The sequence below is a fragment of the Cicer arietinum genome, chromosome 2, assembly GCF_000331145.2.
Source record: "Cicer arietinum cultivar CDC Frontier isolate Library 1 chromosome 2, Cicar.CDCFrontier_v2.0, whole genome shotgun sequence".
NCBI classification, from domain to species: Eukaryota; Viridiplantae; Streptophyta; class Magnoliopsida; order Fabales; family Fabaceae; genus Cicer; species Cicer arietinum.
In genome coordinates, this window is record NC_021161.2 from 8,402,252 (window position 1) to 8,407,221 (window position 4,970).

The window sequence follows — 4,970 nt, forward strand, 5'->3', positions numbered from 1 at the left end:
TTTGTATTATTTTGTTTATGATTTTAACGAATAGAGAAAAGACACCCAAGCCGATCAACCCTTGGGTCGTCATATCTTATGGAAGGAAGCGCGTGTTAACAAAGAAGGAGTGGTTGATAATGAAAATGTCAAGAAAGTTGTAGAACTTTGTGTAAGTATATTATCACTTTAATATTTTTTAATATTGTATTTTAAAAATGCTATTGAACTTATCTTTTTAATGTTACATGTATTTTAGGAAACTATTGAACAAAGTTCTGAAACTCAAGAGGGCAACAAGGATACGTGCAGGGACATTCTTGGGAAAGTGTTTAATGTCCCTGAGTATTCCGGTCGAGTGAGGGGGAAAGGATTTGGCGTAACTCCCAAAAGCTTTTTTCCTCAAGAGAAGCGCCAAAAACCTTCCAACGAGGAAGTATTAGAGAAGCTCAGAATCTTATCGGAGCAAGTGGCACTCTTGGTGAATACGAATAAAGACAAGCAACTTCCGGTTCAGCTCCAACCTGAAATACAAATGGAGAGTGAAACCGGGAGTTGCAACGTCGGTTTGAAGAGTATTCCCGAGGTAATTAATTACTTACTACTTACTTGCTTATGTAATTACTTATGTATTAAACAAACTTATATATTAACTGTACTTATGTTTTAACTATTGATGTAGGGTGTCACTACATGTGTCCTATACTTGTCCTCGCCGACTCAACGGAAGGTGGGAAAAGGAATATTGCACAATACTTCGGGAGAAGTATTGCACAATATTCCGATCCCCGCGGGCCATGTCAAAGTATCGCCTACGGTTGCTTTCGAACCAACTGCACCGTTGCCCATACCGGACAACGATGGAGATATGAAGTTCTTAAGCGACGCTATTGGCAGTTACGTGGCATGGCCCACACACCTTGTTGCCCTCGAAAAAAAGATTCCCAAGGACAAATCAGTTACATCTCCCGAAAAGGTTTGTCACATTTATTGCCTAAGGTTTTTTATTTTTTCAGATTCAATAAACTAACATTTTACCTCATTTTTGTAGGTCCAAATAAATAAACCACCCCTACAGCCAAAAAAAGGCAGCAGACCTCAAAAATTGGAGGTTAATAGGGCTGCCAAACTACAAAGGCTGGAGGGTAATAAAGCTGCAAAACTTGCAGCAACAAAAAATCTGGATCGGGGAAAATCGGTCGCTGCTGCTGCTGCTCCTAATAAAAGTCAGCCACGCCTTGGTAAATACGGGGCGTGTCTTGACATCCAAATAAAAAGGAACATGGGCAGCAGCAACGATTCGCCCATTGTACAAATGAATCAAGACATCTTTGGAGATGAGTATATTGAATACCTCGAAAAGGAGCAAATGTACGATCTTCTCGAACATAAGGAGCTGAGTGTTACTGTAATCAGCTTGTACATAAGGTAAAAAATACTTTTAATTGCATTTATTTGTAATTAATTAAATGTATTGGTAATTAATCTAGTTTAAAATTTTCATTGAAGGTTTTTGTACGAGAAGGTCGTGTGCACGAGGAAACTGTCAAATAAATACTCATTCTTGTCTCCGCATAAGATGTCGATGTTCAAACTCGATCCAGACAATGTAAAACACTACATTGTAGATATGTTTTTAAGAAATAAAGAAAGTGATAAATTGTTCTTGGCACCATATAATTCAGGGTACGTAATTTTATCTTTTTTAATTGATGAGAATTTAATTTATTAGTTGTCTATAAACAAAATTGCTTAACCAATTTTTTGTTGTTGTAGGGCACATTGGGTGCTATTTGCAATCAATGCGGTCTCTGAAGTGATATACTATTTGGATCCCGTGCACGGCGATTACACCAATCACCCCGGAATAAAGAATATGCTCGACACGTAAGTAATATTCATTTATTTCTTACATATATATATTTATATATATATATATATAAATATATATATGTAAGAAATAAATGAATATTACTTACGTGTCGAGCATATTCTTTATTCCGGGGTGATTGGTGTAATCGCCGTGCACGGGATCCAAATAGTATATCACTTCAGAGACCGCATTGATTGCAAATAGCACCCAATGTGCCCTACAACAACAAAAAATTGGTTAAGCAATTTTGTTTATAGACAACTAATAAATTAAATTCTCATCAATTAAAAAAGATAAAATTACGTACCCTGAATTATATGGTGCCAAGAACAATTTATCACTTTCTTTATTTCTTAAAAACATATCTACAATGTAGTGTTTTACATTGTCTGGATCGAGTTTGAACATCGACATCTTATGCGGAGACAAGAATGAGTATTTATTTGACAGTTTCCTCGTGCACACGACCTTCTCGTACAAAAACCTTCAATGAAAATTTTAAACTAGATTAATTACCAATACATTTAATTAATTACAAATAAATGCAATTAAAAGTATTTTTTACCTTATGTACAAGCTGATTACAGTAACACTCAGCTCCTTATGTTCGAGAAGATCGTACATTTGCTCCTTTTCGAGGTACTCAATATACTCATCTCCAAAGATGTCTTGATTCATTTGTACAATGGGCGAATCGTTGCTGCTGCCCATGTTCCTTTTTATTTGGATGTCAAACAGCGCTTTTTTGAGGAAGCGCTGTAAAATGCAGACCATAATATGAAATTATGGGTGTGCATTTTACAGCGCTTGTGTTAAAAAGCGCTCTAAAAGCAGACCCATAACTCATATAATGGGGTGCATATTACAGCGCTTTTTTGTGAAGAAGCGTTGTAAAATGTGCATAACAAGCGCGCGTTGTATTTACATGTTTTATAGCGCTTTTTAAAAAGCGTTGTTGTATCATTTACAGCGCTCGATTCCACAGCGCTTATTTTTTTGAAAAAGCGCTGTAAATGACTTAAAAAAAGCGCTGTAAAATGCGTTTTTTCGCGTAGTGAGACAAATAATCTTCTCATGAAATTTTTCTGCTACCTGGTGCGTCATAAGTCTGATCTCATATCTATAGGCCTTCAATAAAATCCACTCCTGTGTTCTTCAACCAAACATTACCTTCGATGAGTTGTTTTACTGTAAACTTACTAGCCTCTGTTGCACTTGTGATGACATGATAACCAGGCCAATTCACTCTCCTACTGGTATCAACACCTGGTCCATTGTTCAAGTATTCCCCATAGTACAATGTTTGTAGAAAGTCCTTAGTCGTCTCGTTCCACTCGGCCCATCCAGTTGGGTCGATGTGGCTGTCTATGGAGGATTGTAGAACAACAGTCCTTGAATATTTCTTCCACGGACGACCTAGATATGTTTTGATCGATCCCACCACGGGTTTGAGGTCCGAGCTTGGTATTATGTCACATTGTTGAATTGAAGTTGCGGACTTATGGTTTGGATCATATCTACCTTGGGTTGTGACCATGTTTTTTTGGTTGCTCATGGGCTTTTGGGCCACGAGCTTACTCTTCTGAACACAACAGATGCGTCCCCGAAGATAAAGTCAACTGTACCGGTAATGTAGGAATCACGGTAAAATTGTCTGTTGGTGTATGCAAAGAGAGTGTCTTGAAACACGTCAATTCGACATCGGTTGATGACAGATTGATCTGCGCTGACTCGGAGAGCAACTGTCTGGTGTTTCTCTAGGCCTACTGTATCTTTGAACCCAATGTCCTGAGCTATAAACCATCCCCAACAACAGCTGCAAAACCAAATTATATATGAATATGTTATTAATGTTTCTTCTGATCTTAAATATAAGAGAAAATTAAGTGAATAAAAATTGATGTATCTGATTCAAAATTCATACCGACAGTTGTACTACTGTAAATGGTTGCTCAATCAATGAAATTCAAGCTGCCTGTGATTGTTGTTACGTCCATACCATCTCCTACAAGCATGACATTCTTCTTTTTCTTTCCAATTTCTACATTCTCTTTGTAGATTCCTTTGTTCACATAGATAACATACCTTGTATTACCATTATCTGGTGTAGATGCAACAGCTTCAGCCACAGTCTTAAATTTGCCACTTCCATCTTTAGCCACCACAACATTTGCCTTTATGTCTCCAATTGAAGATTCCAAAAGCTTCATATCCTTACTTGTTACCCAAGAAGGAAAGTCTCCATTCAACTTCTCCTCAATGAATCCATCACTATCTTTTGAAGGAAAAACCGCGACAAGCACGGCGAGATAGCTTCTAGCTCTTGATATCAAGTCATGAAGATCACTTTCCATAACAACCAAAGATGAACCTTCTAATCCATCCAAGCAAGTTACATGGTTAGTAAACACAGTACTTAGCCATGTGTGTGCATTTTGCTTTGAATCAATGTTATTGTTAGTTAGTGTCAATACTGAGTTCCAAACTCTATCGATTGACAAGTCCATTAGTTGCTCACAATCATTCAAAGCAAGTTCCTCTTTAGGACTGTTAACTCGGCGTTTGATAACATTGGCTTTGTCCATGGTTTTTTTAATGTGTGTGGTTGACTTGGTTAACAAGGATATTAAGGTACTGAATTTGTGGTATTTTGTGTTTGGCAAAGTTTGATGATGAGATACTTCTGAGACATGAGTTAAGCATGATTTTGTATTAATGGCAATTTGACACAAATGGGGAGTGGAAGAAGGATATTGGTTTATTCAAATGTGAAATAACAAGGGCTGATGAGCTTATGATAGCAAGTAAAGAGAGAATTAACCAAAAAAATTTGGGAAGGGATTTTCTTGGCTTGTCTAGCAAAGTTTCTTGTGTAGTAGCCATACTCATAAAGCTAGTAATGGTTTCTCACTGTCATCTTTCATTACTTCATCAAACGTATATATAGACCAAAATATTGATTATTTTCAACATAAGTATTACAAATCTAATGACTCATGTAATTTTCATTTTTTAATCAATTCTTTTTTTTTTTATGTATAATTTCTTTCAAGAGTAAATTCTATTTTTTTCTTCGTTAGCAACATTATAGCCCATTAGATAAATAAATAACTATTAA

The 4,970-nt window shown here is 36.5% G+C and overlaps 1 pseudogene; it reads right to left on the bottom strand.

The window, feature by feature from the left end:
• Positions 1–2,968: 2,968 nt before the first annotated feature.
• On the bottom strand, positions 2,969–4,735 carry LOC101503065 (pectinesterase/pectinesterase inhibitor 18-like; annotated as a pseudogene).
• Positions 4,736–4,970: the final 235 nt, after the last annotated feature.